Below are 19,696 nucleotides of genomic sequence, written 5' to 3' on the forward strand. Positions count from 1 at the left end.
ATACCCCTCTGTTACAAACAAGAAGTTACTCACCTCAGTTGTTCTCCTGTGTACAGATTGAAGCTGTGGGGAAAGCTAGCAAGGCTGGAGGGTTACATTCCTGAGAAGAGTGGCAAATACTTCTATTGTGTTGCTAGGTTCAAACAGCTGTACTATTAAATAATTAAATGCACCTGGGAATTGTCAGGGACGGGATTTATCTGTTCCTCTAGGGAGTATATCACTGGCTACTGAAATAGGGCGTCTAAAGGAAAATATAGTACCTGTGTTCCAGAAACTATCGGCTAGCAGAGCCAGGGCTCGAGTGTGTTAACCTGTGTCATGAACCCTGTCTTTTAATCTCTTGCAGATGTACTACTCCTTATAGTTACTGGAATCAGAGCACTAACTTTTCTAGTGGCTTCAGGTACGGCATGCACGTGGATGGGAACCTGGGTAGATGGTCTTACGTAGCTTTTATCCGATTGCAACGTGGTTCCAATATGTTAAGCAGGTGAAAGGCAGCAATCCAGGCTGCCCGGTCCAGAGCAAGGCAATGGAATGGTTAAATCAGGACTCTTCAACAAGGAATTAGAGGCTTAAAAATATAATTAAATGTCAATCAGCATGGGGTTTTTTTAAAGTTGAACTTCTCAAATGAGCCTACTTTCTCTTCTCGTCTCGTCTCTTCTTACTGGTTAAGGTGTCAAAGCAGCATACTTGGATTTATCCAAAGCATTTAGCTCCACACTATATGATAGTTTGATTCAAAACAAAAAGAAAAAAAAAATCCCAAAGAACTAGGATTAAGAGGACACAGATATTTTAAACCCTGGGTCATTGAAGAGTGTGGTATCTTATTAACTGGAGGATATTGGTGAATAGGTTTGTTTCTAGCAGGGCCAGGGCCAGGGCCAGGGCCTCCTAGTTCAAAACTATAGGATTATAGCATTGGAAGAGGGTCATCTAGTCCAACCCTCTGTACAGAGAAAATGCCTTAACCATCTCAGAAAGATGCCTACCAGGCTTCTTCTTGAAAACCTCCAGTGAAAAAGATGCCACAGCTTCCCAAAACAGAATGTTTCATAGTCATACGGTTCTTATTACAAGGAGCAGTTTGTTTTTGTCTTGGGATTTTTTTCTTATTTTTTAATTATTTGTGCTTTCCCAAAATTTAATCTAAATCCATTTAGTTGCAATTTAAACCTATTGCCTCATATCCTGCCCTCTGCAATAAAGGAGAACAGTTGGTATCCTCCTCCTTTCTGGCAGCCTTTGAAATATTTGAAGACTGCCATCATATCCTTCCTTAATTTCATTTCCTCTGAACTAAACATGCCTGCTTCTCACCTTCTCTGCTATGGCTTTTATTCCAAAGCCTTAGTGTCTTGCTTCTAGCTGTTTGCTAGTTTCTTTACTTTCTTCCTAAAATCACATTGATGACTCATGTTGAGTTTGTCACCCACCATCGCCTCAAATCCTTCTTGGCAGTACTATCTAGGCAGTCATTTCCCCTTATGTATTTCTGCATTTGATTATTTTTCCCTTCCCATTCACAGTGGTGCTCAACCTCTGGCCTGAGAGCCATGTCATGTGGCACCAAGAAAATTTGGTAGCAGAGCAGAGGTGGTACCATTCATTGCTGCTCCCCTACTGTCAAATATCCAGCCCTATGATGAGGCCCTGGTGCAGATGACATGGCTTTGTATGCTTTAATCACTAGTCTGGCATGGGGCTGGTGCACATGATCAGCAAACAGATACATCATATAGCCAGAATCTGGCATGCATAATCATGGAATCATACAAAATTACGATTGGAAAGGACCTCAGGAGATCATATCTAGTCCAACCCCCTGCTCAAAGCAAAGCCAGCCCCACCTAGGTCATCCCAGCCAAGGCTTTGTTGAGCCAGGCCTTACAAATCTCCAAGGATAACATCTCCAGGTAATCCATTCCAGTGTTTTACTACCCTCCTACTGAGAATTTTTTCCCTAATATCCAACCTAAACTTCCCTTGCTGCAACTTGAGCCCATTGCTCCTTGTCCTGTCATCTGCCAACACTGAGAACAGTCCGGCTCCATGCTCTTTTAAACCTCACTTCAGGTAGTTGAAGACCGCTATTAAATCCCCTCTCAGTCTTCTCTTCTCCAGTCTAATTAAGCCCAGTTCCTTCAGACTTTCCTCATAAGTCATGTGCCCCAGCCCCTGAACCATTTTTGTTGCCCTCCGCTGGACTCTCTCCAATTTGTCCACATCCTTTCTGTAGTGGGGGGCTCAAAACTGAACACAGGACTCCAGGTGTGGTCTCACCAGTCTGAATAGAGGGGAATATTCACTTCTCTTGATCAGGTTGGTGCATAAAATTACACCCATGTGCCAACCTCCCATTCCAAATCCAACCCAGTGCCACTCATCTGGCCCAGAGGTCTAGAAGGCTGACACCTTACCTTTATCTTAGTTTTTTCCTTTTAATGGCATTTTTCTCTATAGCTCAGTTTTCTTATTTACCAGAACATTTCAAACTATTTCTGCAAACCTATAAAAGTGTTTGTGACCCTTCCCAGTTTTGTATCCCCACCCTGCCTGATCAGTAAGCTCTCTATTCCTACTTCCAAATCATTAATAGAACATATTCAAGAGTACTAGGCCCGCAGCAAACCCCCCATTCAGCCCCATTTGAAACCTCCCACGATTTTGATTCTGATCTATTTATACACATTCTTTGCACATATTCAACCAATGATGTTCCCATCTAACGGTAATTCTATCTAGTGTACTTTTTTTTCAGTTCACTCATGAGCATGTCATGTTAGGTTGTGTTGACAGCCAACCAGACTCCAGGTATGTGATGTCCATTGTATCTCCCTCCTGCAGACGAGTTGATATGACAAAGAAGGAAATCAATTGGTTTGGCATGATTTGTTCTTAATATAACAATTGGGGCCATCCCCCCCCCACCCATGTTTAAAAATGTATTGCTTTAAAATCTGCTACAGTAACTTCCAAGGCAGGTGGCATGATTCTATGTTAAGTCTTTTCCAACTTGCTGGGACCTGGCCTAGCATCTCTGACTTTGCAAATATTATTGCCAGTGACTTTTTAATATTTTTCACCCACTCCATTCAGCACCCTGTCATGAATTCCACGATGCTCTGATCATTGAACTACTTAAGTGTTTGTACATTGAAACTATTTTGCTCCTTGCTCTTCTGGTTATCCTCTTATCCCCCTTTTAGCCATACTGTGTTTCCCTAGCCCTTCTTCAGAATTAGGAATCTTTTCTCAAACCTTGTCCCTTGATATTAAATTCACTATGACTAATGGGTTTTCTTCAGCATATCTGATAGCACCTAGTTAAAGCCTTTCTCTTCCAGCTAACTTGATGATAACCAAAGATGTTCTTACCAAATGTTGTCAGATGCACCCCATCTATAGGCAGAAATCCTCTTTCCTAGAACATCAATTCATTATCAAAGAACCCAAAGGTTTCTTATTGACAAGACCTGCTGTGCCACACATATACTTCTTTGATACAACAGTCCCATCCTGGGACTTCACCGTCAGCTGAGAAAAGACATAAAAACATCAGATATACCTCAAACCATTTTATTTTATCATTATTCCCTCAGATATTGCACAAGGTTGTGCTTCCAGACCTTGAACTTTTACTCCAATATGACAGTTAATTTGCACTTAGCGGAGACAATTAATTTGCACTTAGTGGAGACCAAGTCATCCCAATACTCAGGGAGGAACACAGACATGGATGTCACGTACAGAATACAATGGCTGGTACACCACCTTTCACCTTTGATTCCTTACCTCCTTGAAACCTCTTAGGGAAAAAGAAATAAAGCAAAACAAAAACCTCTCACTTTCTCCTTTCTTTCTCCTCTAGAAAACTCACTATGATAAGTGCTCACCATGTTTCCAAGTTGTCTTCTTTTATAAGGACTTGGGCCTGAGCCATCACCTGGAATAAAACCTGCCTGGTTCACACCTGGTCTTGCTTCACACTAATCAACCACACAAGGCCCACATGGAATCAAGAATGCCACAAACACTAATAAATATGTAGTCAAGCTGTCACTAAAACCAAACACTGGTAAAATATACAGTCAATGTGAACAGGCATCTGGATATTAACCCAATCCACTTGCCCTCCCTGCCCTCCCCCGCTTTATGTACTCATCCTGTACAGCCCTTAGTGCTGTTCCTGTCAGAAGTCCCCAGGTATAATCACTCCATTAAATTATCTTCACTTGCTGCTATTTAATTAGGGAGGTACATGTTGATAGAAAATATTGGCTGGTCAGTTTTGCAGATGGCACCAAGATTGGTAGGGTAGTAAATAACAAGGAGGACTGATTAATGTTACTGACTGATGTAAATTACCTAATTAAATGGCCAAGATCTATTAAACTGCTTTTTGAACACAGTCAAGTATAATGTAACACAATATACAAGTTATGTCATCAGGCTGAGGACTCTGCCTTTGCAAGAACAACTTTGTCTAAAATGATATCTGAGTCTTTCACCATTAATTCAGCATATCCTTCTTGCATCATATTGTAGCAAACATGATGAATGCAATCCTCCAAAATACAAAACTAGGGACAGCAAATGGAACTAGGGAAGCGGTATTGAGTTTGTTCTCTGTTTTTGTGAGGCCAACTATTTTATGTACCCTGCCATCCATTAATAATAAGGATTGGAAATAGCAAGTGCGTTCAAAGGAGGTCTATAAGAGAGGAACAATGAACCATACAGTGCAAGGGTTAATGTGTTCATCTTATCAACCAGGGTATTGAATATTAGTCAACATGTCTTAGTACTTGGACTCATGGACAAAATACCTGAGGGAGGTTGAGGTGGAGGCACAGGGAAATCTGTTGTTTTTGCTTACCAAAGCATAACAAGATCCAGGGGCTGGAAGATGAAGTTTCCTTGAAACAAAACAGTTTCCTACCAGAAACACCCAAACTATTTCACAGAGGAGATGAAGATCTGAAAGTAAGATTGGATATCTTTTTAAAAGATATGTACTAATGGATGGGAGGATTCAGAGATGGATGATTATGTAGGTCCATTCCTGCTTTTAATGTCACCATTCAACATGTTTCCTCATGGGTCACGTGGAGAACAGCCCTCAACAGGGGCATAAGACTCACATGTCTGCATTAAGGCAATGGCTATGATAAAACCCCAGCCTCAGCTGGTTGTGTGCAGGGGTCAAGAGGCTTTCCCTCCCAGTCCACAACACTCCCTGTCCCTTCCCCCTTTCATGTCTCCTATTTTCCTTTGAGGTTTTAAGTCCTTGCCTGAGGACTGGAAGGCTTTAATTTAAACAAACTGACCTCAATGCAGGGGTAGCTCAGTGAAATGTAAGGGTTTCTGATATAGGGTCTTGTCGCCCAGTACTTTTGCACGCCTTCTGGAGATCTTAACTTCTGGACTCTCCGCACTTTAACACCTTAAAGTGGTTTTAAGAACACATGCCGTTTAAAGTTATGCCAGTCCAGGGCAGGATTATCTCTGATCCTCACTGCCCAGCTTCTGTTCCATTAAAATCTGGCCACTCTCCACAGATGTGCTGCCCAAGCCAAAGTCCTCCAGTATCCCAGGGTGTCTCACACCCCTGCCCATTGAACAGGGATAGAAGCCTGTCCTAGCTCCCTAGCCCTGTAGTGGCAACTCACAGCTGCAGCTCCTAGACCTGGCCCTGCTCACCAGGCCTCTCATGGCAAGTCACAGTTGTGCAGGTAGGCGGCAGTCAGGGAAAGTTTCTAGATTAAGGGTGCATGACTGCTCCAAGCTAGCACTAACACTGATCAACATTTGTGAGGCTCACAGCATAAGGTGTTACAAGGCCCATAGAAAAGACTGGATTAGCTGCTCTAAAAGTCTCACCTGGTTTGAACAGCTATTAGAAACTATGAAATCTGGACTAAATTTACTTGCAATGTCAGGGAATTGATTATATGGGAAACAAGCAGATGTTCGCCTATTACTGACAGGGCTTAGAAGAGTGTAGAAAAGTCACTGGGACAGAACTACTATAAGCAGTAGCATTAAACAAAGCACAACGGGATGACATTTAGTTCTGGATAAAACCCCAGGCTTACTTGGCGACAAAGCAACATGAATCAGGAGAAGAGTTCAGACTGCTCAGAGAGCTGTAAAAGGTCCTACATGGACTGGAGCCCTGGTAGACTAGGCTCTCTTTAAGCAAATCCCTTCTTGAAAATACTTACACATTAAATAGACAAAAAGGTAAAAGAAAGAAAGCCTCTCCATACTAGAAATGGGAACCTGGGGTATAGAGAGGGGACAGGGTTCACCTACAGTGACCCAGAAATTGTGGTACCATGATAAAATGAAGCCATCTCTCCTGAGTCCCAGCCCATTCTCAACCACATCATCTTCCTTGCCATGGGCAGGTTTGCCTAATATGAACCACTGATTTTTTTTTGGCAAATTGCCCATCACTATTTTCTAACCATTAAATGAGTGGAAAGGAAGCAGCAAAATTGGCAATAAAAGACAGTGGCAGTTGCTGAAGCTGTAATTCTCAGCCTGGCATAATAGTTGAACAATTGGGATAATATTTTAAATAAAGAATCGTAACCTAAATATGATTTAAACTAAGCTTTTCTTTAATAGTTACTTAAGTACAAATTAATTATTAAACCTATATTTCTCAAGGATTAAAACATTTGTATGCATGCATATTTGTGAATATTAGTATAAACACAGTTGGAAATGCTAAAGAAAGCTCCATTTAGAGGCTATATGTAACACCACCATAGAGTTCCAATTACAGCTAACATCACTCACGCTATTTCTGTTGGGTATCCCATCTGTTTTACACCTATATGTTGATATGAAAGAACATGAAGTCTCTTGGTGGTCATTGCTGATGGTCATACATATATTGTATGTTCAGCTCTTGAAATATCATGGGGTGGGAAGAAGGTGCAAATTACCCAGAAGCTGTCTGATTGGCTGTGCAAGCTTTGAACAGCTGTAAGGAGTCCTGTACAAAGCACTGCAGTTGCTAATGAGAAAACCATTAGCATATGCATGAATAAGTGGGTGTGAAAATGAAGTCTATCAACATGCAGTATATACTGTATTCCAGCTGTGTAGGTGTAAAAACATCCTCTTGACAGAGAGGTGTGAATTTCAGGAAGGCAAGACTCAGCCAAATTAGATTTCATTTTTGTTTTTAAAGGGTCACATTGATTCCTGGTACTATTTCTTTAGCGGCAATGGAGTTACACCAAAGGTACATTTTCCTCGTTTCATAAAAATGCAGCAGATTATATGGGTGCTGCTTCTTTCACTTTTCATCTTCAACCAAATGCTACATGTAGTGGGGTGTTCGTAGGCCTTCCTCAGAGGGATTGGCTATTGGCTACAGATACATAGATACTAGGGTCAGAAGGCACCTCAACAGAGTCCAACCCACTGCCCTGGGCAGGAAAGAGTGCTGGGGTCAGATGACCCCAGCCAGATGCCTATCCAGTCTTCCCTTTAAGACCCCCAAGGTAGGGGAGAGCACCACCTCCCTTGGAAGCCCATTCCAGCTTCTGGCCACCCTTACCATGAAAAAGTTCTTCCTGATGTCCAGCCTAAATCTGTTCCTGTCAGTTTGTGACCATAGTTCCTTGTTACCCCAGGAGGTGCCCTGGTTTGGGGCAAGGTTGGGGCAAAATAAGGCTGTGGACTTTGACTGGGGTAGGCCAATGTTCTCACTGGAGGTTTTTGGCTAAAGTATCCATCCCTTCCACTCAGGGTCTGAGTGGTCACTGTATTTGAGGTCAGGAAAGAATTTTACCCCTGGTCAGGCTGGTACAGACTGTGGGGGTTTCTGCCTTCCCTTGTAATGGGGGTGCGGCCCTCTTCCCTGGTGTCTCTTGAGCATATACTGGCAACTTCTTTATAGATGCAGGACAATAGTTGTTGTGGTTCCCCTGCTTTATTTGTGGCTGGTTAGGGTGTTCAGTCCATTGTGTCAAGGTTGATGGTAGTCTTATGTAGAGTTTAGGTTGTGGTTTGTGTATGATGGTTTAGATAGGGACAGTTGTCCCTCAAGTAGGGTGTCGGACTAGATGAGCTCTGGAGGTCGCTCCCATTCTTACTATTCTATGATTTGATGATAAATGGCAAAAACTTAAAAGAACCAAGCAGGATAAAAAACTACCAGATGTTTTATATATCTTTTTTTCTAGGCCAAAGTACAAATCTGCCTAGATCCGATGTAGTACAAATATACGTAGCTTCATTTTCACCTGTATAGCTACACTGAGATTCTGGTCCAGCATTCAGCTGAGCCCTTATCAACATACTTCAAGAGCCTCCCAGAAAAAAAAAATCAGCGAACCCAGACCTTTCTTAAACGGGACAGTAAAACAGCCCATTCCAAACGGACACTTGAATATCATGCGCCTGGGCACTTGAGGGCATTTCACATTTCAGCCATACACAATTTATATTTATTTGAAAAATTGTGTTGCTCTGCAACCTTTCCTAATAACAATATAATAGTATTGCAGCTGGAATTTAATGGTATACTATTACACTTTAGGGCAACAGCAGCACAAGGGTATCAATTCTGGGATGAGTCAATGGTGAAACAGCAATATTGAGGTCATATTTTTCTTGCTCCTGCAGATTGGTGGGACAGAGGTACAGAACCTGTGCTACTTTTGGCAGGAAAGTAGGTAGTTGTTTTTCAGGAATCCATTTTTGTACCAACCCTGTTTCTATAAGATAAGATAAGATAAGAATTTGTCATACTAACATATATAAGAACTTGTTATACCATTTGGTTCCACTCTATACTTTTTGGGCCCATTGTTATGGTATCTGACAAGTCTTCATCTGAACATTAAGGGATATGACAAACGTCTGTCATGTATGCTTCTTTCCCAAGATGAAAGAGTCTCTGGTTTTCTTTACATGCATGCAGTAAGGTGCAAGTTAAAAAAAAGACCTGAAGTTTTTTGATGATCTGTAGGCAGATTGTTCAGTTTATGAGACTGGCTTTGGGGAGCTGGGGTGGGAAACCAACTTAAAAAACCTCTTGTCTTGCCTTACTCTTTGCATCAAAGAGGCCCATAATGATTTATAATTTGCAATACGGACAAACCACAATTAGGCCTAGTTAATGTTCTGTTAAAGGGGCACTTTGGTTAGTATTGCATTTTTAAAAATGCCATCATATGCTTTGAGTCAAATACATTTCCTCTGATTCTAATATCTGTCTGTCTTAGGGGTTTATATTTCTACTGATCACTATGTTATCTGAGAAGAGTTAAAAAAAATAAAAATGAAAGCAACAGGGAAGTCAGTGGTTGTCTTCATAAAGTTATTGGTACTTCCTTCCAGGATTAAAATTCTGGTCACTCCCCATGGATGTGCTGCCAAGCTGAAGTCCTCCAGTATCCCCGGATCTCCAGCACTTCTGCCCACAGAGCAGGGATGGCAGCCTGTTGTGAATCACCAGCCCTGCAGTGGCAACTCATAGGTCCAGCTCCTAATCCTGCCCCTGCTCACCAGGCCCGTAGTGGCAAGTCACAGATTGCAGGTGGGGGGTAGTCAAAGAAGGTTTCTAGGCTAGAAGTGTGACTGCTCCAAACTCCAAGCTAGCACTAAACTGATCAATGTTTGTGCAGCACATAGCCTAAGAGTAACAAGGGCCTAAGACATGGATGCTCAAACATTTTGGCCAGTGGGCCAGATGGGCAGTGCCAGGACATCTTCAGGCTGGATCCAGCTGGTGGTCCTGCCCTAGGACATGGTGGATGTAACAGGGCCCTATCTGGTCACATGGAGGGGGGCAAGGGGCATCTTGGCTCCAACCTGACCCTGCGAGGGGGAGGAAAGGGCATGGCCCATCCCCATGGGGGAAAGTGGTGTGACCCAGCCCCAGCTCCATCCCATGTGAGGAGGGGGCATGGAGGAGCCCCAACCTGGCCCTACAGGGGTGAGGGGGCATGGACCCATGGGGGAAAGGGGACTAGACCTGATCTTCAAGAAGGGGGGAGAGGGCTTGAGTTGGCCCCAACCTGGCCCCACAGGGTAAACAGGGCATAGATCAGCCTCATCCAGTCTGCAGGGGGGACCATGGCCCAACCTTATGAAGCCACTGAGGTGTGGGGAGGGGACAAGACATGGCCTCAACCTGCTATGTGAATCTTGGGGTTAGCAGCAGGGGACGGTGGTTGTATTTATTGCTACCACACCTTTGCTGCCAAATTTCCCAATCCATAGGGAGCCCCATGGGCCAGATACCTATGGCTCCACAGGTGACGTCTGTCCCATGGACCAGAGGTTGGGCATCCTCTCCATGCAGGTAAACAGTCAATCTTGGAAGCTGTCGTTTACCTCAATATCTAAATGTGATGAAGGATTTGACAGGAAAGAGATTTCTTGCCACTTTAGCAGAGGCTCCATGCCTTCAGTGGAAGATGAAGATAATGTTTTGACAGGCTCTTTAAGGGGTTTCTCTTTTCCAACCAGTCTCATTTCAGTCTTCCATTGGTTTGGATGAGCCAGCTATTCTTTATCCAGATGCTAGTTTTCTGTAGCAATCTGACACTAATAGCAGTGGTGGTTGTATTCGCTGAGAATGAAATACATGGTTGAGTGCTGTCAGCATACTGATGTCAACTGAATCGATGGTACTCCAGTATGGACTAGCGCAGGACCATTCAGATGAGATCTTTTGAGGAGGAGGAGTAGCTTCTATCACCACTCTGAGTCCTGCTAATAACAGGATGGCTCCCATTTCATATAGGAATTCTAGAAGAGTCCTGTGGTGCACAGGATCAGGGCCTGCAGAAGAGATCCAGTAATATAATCCTGGAAATATTGTCTATGTCCATGGCCTTAAGAGGATCATCTTTTAGTAATGATGAACTTATCTGTGGGCTGTTTGGTGGCCTGAATCCTGACTTTGAGGCATGCAGGATTATTACATTATTGTTGCAGCTTTTTCTAGATAAATATTCCACATAAGGATGACTTGTGTCATCCCCCCATAGGGCAGGAGGTCAGACTTGATCTGTTGAGGTCCCTTCCAACCCTAGCATCTATGTATCTATGACTTCTTCACAGCTTCCTACTATGGAGCACACAGGCCCATACACCAGTAATGTGCTTCAAAGTCACTACTGAAAGCTTTTCATTGTAGCCCTCCAGTCACAGTAGAGCTAGTAAAGATGACTTTCAAAAGTGCCCTAATTTGGACCTGATTGATCCATCTTCTTACACTGGGCAGCACATATCTTAAAGAGTTACCATTATATTTCCCGTGGCAAAACTGATCACTTAGGGAGCCTGCCTGGACTTTATAGTGTCCCTTCTACAGGTGTTACCCAAAGTTATTGCTGTCTAAGTGTGCAAGTCTGAACACAGGCTGAACGGAGTGAAGGCTATATAAAAATCCTAGCTTCAGAGCTAGCCCATATCTACCATAGAGGGTGAGCTCCTTCAGACAGCAGCTCTTACTCTGAGGAAAAAAGTAAATAATAGCAACAATAATATAATTAACACCCTGGATCCATGTTTGGACACACTAAGAGAAAGATACTAGTTTTGTCTTCTGATTCAGGATTAGTTTGTGAAGCACGGGAGGGTCAGAAAAAGGCTTGCCAGGCTGCAGAATGAATGCTGCAACATGCATTGCACAGCTCAAAGCAATACTTGCTAATAGGAAGACATGGTCACTACTAGCACGTCCTTTGAAGAAAGTATGTTGCGGACGAATGCTGTCTTGATTTGTTTCTCATTTCAGTTCCCATTCTTGGTGCAATCTGAAGGTCCCAAACACAATAAAATACGAAGATAAGCCGTGAGATCTCTGGGAAATTCTTGTTGTGCCATAATGACTTTTTTTCCCCCCTCCAAATGTCATCCTTAATTCTGCACTGCATCATGCCATCACAGAGACATGCATTTAATCAAATGCCTTCAGCACCTGGGACACCGTTCATCAATATGTAGTAAACAACCGATGTGTTTCAATCTAAAGTGGGGACATTATGTTTCGGAGAGCTCCATTGATCTCAAATGGCAGAGTTAGTCTTCTTTTGTGAAAAGACTCTTTCAAATAAAGCTACTTGAGTGTTTGAAGGTGTCAGCGCTTTGATGTTTCAAAGCCTCAATTATTTAGGTACCACAGAGCCGAGCATTGTGTATCTGCCAATGTCGCGTTTAAAAAGCTCAGATGGCTAAGATGTTGTGTTCTGTTCAAAGTCTTCTGGTGATTGAAATTAAGAGAAAAACCCTTTCATTTCATTGACTCCTAAGGCTCTCTCAGCATCCACTCTACTGAGCTTCAGCATGACATCATTAAATGCTGGCTTGCAATTTAAATACATTGTCAACAGAGGCAATGGATTTGAAGAAAGGAAGTTGGGCTTTTGCTTCCAGGCTGGGAGAAAAAAATGAGATATTTGATTAAGGGTTGGTATAGGATCAGGAGACGGGCTGGAAAACCTTGTAGTACCGTTCCTCTGGTCTTTAGTAGTGAATATCCTTTATAGTCAGTGCCGTATGCAAGTGTCCACTTCTCTTTAGTATGCAAGGCTCAAGGAGAATGCAGTCACATTACACACAAATCATGCTTGTTTGCTCATTTTTTTTCCCAATGGAAATACATTATTACTTATGTATTTATTGAGCACTGAAACTGTGGAGATTCTGATTATATTTGCACTGGGGTAGAACAATGGGCCTACAGAATCTGGCTCGTGGTGTTTAATGACTGTACAGTACACAAACATGAGGTTGCTACTTATCTCACTTTGACAGATGGGATAATGCTTCTGAATTTTATTGTCTAAGTCAAGAGATTAGTGTTTTGCACATGAAGGGATCATTAACCGACTGGGGGAGCGTAGTTGAGTGGCTGAGTAAAGAGTGCTTTAAGGAAAGATTTGCAGTATGACGTGGTGGCAGTTTGTGAGCAAGAACTGAGATGAGATTCCCCACAGAGAAGGTGGAAGATGGGTATGGAGACCGAAGCAAGAGAAAGAAGCAAAGGGATTGGTTTGGTGGAAGATGATGGGACAACAACATGAAGGCTGAAGGGGCATCATTCTTTTTTTGTTTTGGGGTGAATCTCACTGCTCACCTATTGGAAAGAAGGTGGAAATCTTTTTGTGGAGAAAGGCAATACTATCATTGCTGGCTGCAGAGCATTTTGCATTTTCTGCAGAAACACCTGGTAATGGCAGCCATTGATGGATCCACTGGTCTGAAGCAATATGGGAATTCCTGTGTGAGAAGATAATGTTACAGGCTGCTTCCAGGGAGATGAAAAGAAACAGAAGAGTGTAGGGAAGATGAGATTCAGCATTAATTAATCTTATATTTATGCTGCACTCCTACTTTCATGCACAGTCCTGATTCATACCACAACCAACATTACAAGCCTCCTACACATTAACATTCAACATAATTGTCCAACCAGTGCACACACACATGTCCCATTGCTGTTTCATTGCCTTTCTCTCCTCAGAGTGTCCTCCATCTAAGAAACAGCTGAAGTCTGCTGTTACAGCATGTGATATATCAAAAATGGCTTTCCACAATGACTAGTATCCCATGATTCATCTCTTTTTTTTTAAATGGATATTATGTTGAAGAAATTTAGGCCATAAGTAACTAAAAATCTGTGGCCAAGGACTTTAAAACACTCTTACTGGTGCCCAAATGGGATCAAGGCATAATTTAATCATCTCGGGCTGAGAAAGTGATCTAGATCATCATCCATTCCAGCAGTAGGAAAATTACCTGGATTTATTAATCAAAATGTGTGGAAGAGGTGATAACTTTTATTAAACCAATGAAATATTTGCAAACAATTTATTTTATTTATGTGCAGGCTTTTAGGCAAACACCCCCTTCATCAGGCATCAATTTTCATTTCTACCTAGGAGAACATTTACAATCTCTGCTCTCTCCTATGCCCGATGAAGGGTGAGTGTGCCCAAAAGCTTGAAAATCAATAAAATAGTTTGTTTGCAAATATCTAGTTGGTCTAATAACAGATATCACTCTTCCATACGTTTTGATTCCTTTTTCCTCGAGACCAATATGGCTACAACCTGGATACCTGGATTTATGAGGCATTTGATTTGGCCTGAAAAGTTCTCCAGTCATCTCTGCCTGGGTTTGTGTGCACAGTCATTTCCAGGTCAAGGACCCAAAGACTTAAATTTTGTTGTGGTCTTCCAGATCAGTCCTGTGAGGCTTCTAAATTGTTTCATTCCCCAATTGCTTGGGCCTGATGCATCCAGCTTCTAAGTGGATGGAAGTTGCACCAAAGGGGCCTGCACACTGCGGAGGGGGCACAGTTTTCAGGCAATCCTCCACCCCACTGCACTGCACACACATAGTGGTGATTATTTTACCATCCCAGCTTGCCCTGTGATGCACCACATGATACAGCACCCACCTCACCTGAAGTTCCCTGAGGGGGCTCCCCTATGTCACCACAGTGCAGAGACACTCCAGGCTGCTGGCTTACCCAGCCCTATAGGCTGTGCCATTCCCCGTCCCCCCGGTGCAGCTGTAGGCAAGGGGAGCCTGGGAGGCTGTATGTGAACCCCTCATGGGCCATCATTTGGACAACACTGTTTAGGTGTTTGCAGAGCATCCTTAATGCCTTCTCCTGGCAAAGAGCTGCCAGCACAGGGAGCCACCATATAGCATCCTCACTTTGCAGCAGCTCCATACAACTGCTGCCATATTTGCTTGGCCCCAATGCAGTAGCAATTATGCCAACAGGATGCCCAGTGGGCCTTAGGAGGCACCAGCAGTTGAAGGCACTATGGATGCTAACACAGCACCCAGGGACATCTACACTTTCCAGTAGCCTTCAGAAGCCTTCCATTGTGCACAGAGCAGGTATTGCTCCATCCGCAAGCTGGTGGCTCCTGTCACCACAGGGGAGATTTGAGTGTGGGCCATTTTACTGATAGAAACTCTTCTCCTGGTCTTCTTTTCATGTCTCTACACCATTTTGTTATACGTGGTCATGCTCCTTTATTGTACTTTGCAAGCCCTTTCATTGCACATGTGCCTTTGAGCAATGGACATTGCAGCAGGTGTTGCATAGTCTGAGGCTCTGTGCCATAGTCACAGGTGATTGAACAAATGGTGTAGCCCCACTTCCTCATTAGTTCTCCTTGTAAAATTGTTGTATAGATGAGGCCTCAATCTTTCCATTGACTCTAACCATCTCAATCAAGCAAAAAAAAAAAAAAAAAAAGTTGACTTGGATCACCTAGAGCAAGGTTGTCGCCAAATGATTAAGTGGAAACACCTATGAAAAAAATTTGGACCTGGTCCTATACCCTCATAAAAGCACTTGTTTTTGTCATTTTTGTCCAGTTTTTTTTTCAACCAAAAGATGCATTTCTTCTACGACAACTGAATATTCTGGTCATATCTGCCATTGGTTTTGTGCTCTAGGTGCATGCATATGCATGTGTGTATTCCTTTTTATAATAAACAACTACATTTCTTACAGCTTGAAATTTTTTCTTAAAGAATTATATATTTATGAGAATATAAAATCATATACATTTTATATTTAAAATTAGATCATGTTGAAGTGATGTTGTTGCCATGATGGTCCAGAAATATGCTAGAAATCTCAGGAAGGCTACTGTGATACCCAAAAGCTTGTCTATGTATATCATAACCATGCAGTTGGCTCAATATTTATAATTTTATATTCTTAGCTAAATTATATATTTTAATTCTATTTTCTTTGTCACGTGGAAATAAAGAGATTTCAGAATTCCCATGGACAGCTTGTTTTTTTTTTTTTCTTTTGAGTTTTAAAATTATATCATGTTTCATGTCCAGTTTTCATGGTGATCAATTAAGCAGGTTTTGGCCTCTTTTACAATTTTCTGCCATTACATTGTAACCTGAGAGGCGGAGCTACCCACCAGCTGCAGCCAGTTACAGATCCCTGGAGTCTCTGCTCTGGAGCCCTTGTTCCTAAAGCGTGAAGATTCTCCCTACAGAAGGACATCTGGAGCCTCAAAACCTTTGATCAGACTACATTTAGTGCTTAACGATATACAATTTAGTTATATAGGGAGAAATGGGGGAGGTATGAAATACCATAAAAATCAATATATACACCGAAAGAGATACTAATAACTATTATACATATGCTACAGCAGTATGACACCCCAAACCACCTTTTCTTCTGGACGTTTGGGAGCAGTCTCTGGGGATGGGTGGGGAGTCGGTGAGAACCCCTTACATTCAACTCTCAGGTTGGTTCCTAGATGACTTTCTCCCTATGTTGATTGTAGTGACATTGTGCAACTCCTGGCAATGATTGTCACACTGGTCCTGGATGCAAGTAACAACCCAGGCTTTTACGCACACTGTCTACCTCCTACAGGAGAGGCAGTAAAGTTTGGACTCACCCATATGGGTGAGCCCCTGCAGAGTCTTATACTCCAGACAGAGTGTAGCAGTCAGATCATCCCTGGATCGGTTTTGTACCAATCACCCCTCCTGTGGGGTGGGTGGAGTCAACCTCCCGTGGCCTGAATCCGGCTTCTCCCCATGAGCAGTGGCTCAGGCAAGCACCATGTAGCTTATTACTGGTCTCCTGCATCCCTGACAGGGGTTTATGTCCCATTCCATGTCTTGGTGAAAGCCTGCGGTGCTGCAGTCCCCACCTGCAATATCTTTCTCTAGCACTCAGAATTCAATGAGGGCACTCTCCCCTGCGTGGGACGGGTGACTCTCCCCACCTCCCCCCCTCATGGGCAAGTTGCAAGCACCCAGGGAGGGCTCCTCTGGGGCTACAGTTCCCTTCCCTATAATGAACAAAGGATATGCTGACAGCCCCATCTGGACTTGACAGGCATCGTCTTGTTTTGTCTCCCAAAACCTGCTGGCCCTTGGAGTAGCGCCTTGGTCTCTCCCATCCTGCTCTCACTCCAGCCGTGTCCTGCTGATTTGCAGGCTTTTCTGGGGCCCGTTTGACTGCTGCGCTGGGTCAGATCTTCAATGCCTATGTGATTCTCTCCCCCTGACTGTAACATGTGCCTTCTTTTATTCCTTTGGCGGGGGGTGGGGGCTTTGCCCCCCAGATAGCAACTCATCCAGTTAGGAGTTTGGAGTGAATTCTTCAATCACCTTGTGCCACATCTGTGGATCGTTGCTAGTCCAATCAGAAGTTTGGGTTGAATGGTCCAGTCACACTTTTTCCCATGTTGCAACAGGTTGAAGCATGAGCCCAACCAGACAAAAAACAGGCTGTAAGAGAGCCTGATCTAACTCTGGTACAACATGGTGCAAGTTAGTTGGGTGAGCAGTTAGTGGGAGGGAAGACTATAACCCAGCTAACTTGGACCAGTGCTTTTCAACCTTTTTTTATTTGCGGACTCTTAAAAAATGCCGGACAGATGTGCAGACCCCTTAGGAAATTTCAAATGAAGGTATAAACGCTGTTGACCTTCGAAATTGTAAGTGTGCACATCCACATACTTTTGATTGATCATAGTCAACATTTATTGGACCCCCTTAGGCATATCTGAGGAGCCCCAGGGTCCTACAGACCACAGGTTGAAAACCACTGATTTTGACCATTCATTTACTTTGTTACAAATTCCTACTAGACTTGGCAATAGACCCCTTCCAAAGCATCTTCCCCTGTATGTCTGATATCTTGGACCTAAGTGTGTCCAGGAAATAAAAATAAATATAGAACTTCCTTGCTTTCCATTTGAAATAATAATGAATGTCTCTGCATGTGGCTTCTTGCTGATAGGAAAGGAAAAGAGAGCCACTAGTGTGGGGTTTTTTTAGGTTCTGTGCAGTGGGTCCTGATTTGATACATAGGCAGTGTAAATTCCTCTGAGCCCTCACATGCAGCAGCAGTATTAATCATGATGGTTTGCATAGCAAGAACAGTACAGTAGTCAAAATGTCCACACCCATATGCTGCAAGTCTACTGTGCTGTTTGAACTGGGTTCTTACTGTATCTCCCTAAAACAATATGAAATTGAGGGTATGGATAATTGTTGATTTACTCCATTGCCTCCGAGGGAGAGGAAAAAAAAAAAAGAAGCAAATCTTGGTTAATTGGTTAATGAGAAAAAAGCTGCAGGTCAGTATGGCTTTTAATTAATTTTTAGCTGTGGGTTTAGGCTGCTTAAAAAAATAAAACTAGAGGAAAAGAAGGGAAAAAAAAAAAAAGAATCCAAAGGCAGCTAGTAAGCTAAAGTGACTTTAATTTTCCTAGTTTATTAAAACCGATTCAAGTCTTTGATGGTCTATGAAATCTAGTATCCCATTAGTTATGATCTCAAAAGATTTCTGAAATATTTTTAAAGCAAGAAGTATGTAAATTATGGGTTTGTCTTTTAAAGTGTGTTTTATTATGTCATTACTTCAAATAATGTCAGTAACTCGGTACCAGTTTGAATGGTTATGGAACATTTGTAATTCAAGGGGGTGTGATTATCAGTGTATATTCTAGTATAAAAAAGACTTTAGCCAGATTACTTTTTATCGGCTCATGAATTTAGATGCAGTTCCTTTAGCTCCATAATGCAGCTGTCTAGGGGTAGATATATGCAGTCCTCCAGATTGGCTGCCATTGAAAACTTGTAGTGTGAAACTTGATAGTCTGGATTGGGAGGGACTCTATTGGTTCATGGGTAAAGACACTTTGAAACAAACAAGTGAACAGAGGGGGGAAAATTAACTTCAAGATTCAGCCAGGCATTTCACAGATGAGATTTTGTCTATGCAACCCATTCTGTGGATAAAATGTGCCGGTCAATCAGCTAAAGCCATTCTGTAGATTTAATGCATGTTTTTAGCTTCTTCAACCAACAAACAAAAACCTGGGCTGTCAGTGACGTGAAATCATTAATTTAAATGCCAAATTCATTCTTTCCACTTAATGTGTTTGCATTTAGCTTCTCGGATCATTTGGGGGGAGGCAGGAGTTGACAAAACTCATACTGCCAGCAGTTTTCATCACATTGAAGATTAAATGCAGCACATTCTCTATACACCTACACAACTATCACACACTGCACAATAATTCAGAAACTTCAAATGCTTTAATTGGCAAGCTGCATGCTACTGACAAAAAAAGCTGGTGGAATAATGCAAAAGTTACTCATGTGAACTCGGTCAAACAGTTTTTAAATGACGGCAAAAAAAAAGAAGCTTTTTATAAAGGAAGACATGAGTCAAACCTCTGGTTAATACAGATTAGCATTTGGCTAATATGATGTGCATATTTCTGTTACCGCGCAGATGGACACAAACAGAGTTTACCGACTGTTCTGTTGAAGGTAGACTTTGTCAGCTGAACCTTGTAAGTGAAAGGCTCACTTTAGTTTTTAAGGGGATTAGGAAAGAAAGGGGAGACATGAAAGAGTGGCTAGGGGCTGCTTGGTAGAAGTAAGCATGAAAATTAAGCTTGGGAAGTCTGAGAACTCAACAGAGCTTGGGTGTAAAGCGAAATCTGCCATAGAAGTGCCAGTGTATAATGTAGCTACCTATTAATCAGACCTCGTGCTGTAGTGTATTCAGACAGCAAGCTAAGTCCACAAAAAAACTTAAGCCTTGCAATGCTCTGTTTTTCAGCATTTAACTTTTTAGGTACTTTGTGAAAGTAGGGAAATGCAAAGCCCTGAGTTAGAG

Source organism: Crocodylus porosus, unplaced genomic scaffold (assembly GCF_001723895.1).
Source record: "Crocodylus porosus isolate Cpor-Errol unplaced genomic scaffold, CroPor_comp1, whole genome shotgun sequence".
Lineage (NCBI taxonomy): Eukaryota > Metazoa > Chordata > Crocodylia > Crocodylidae > Crocodylus > Crocodylus porosus.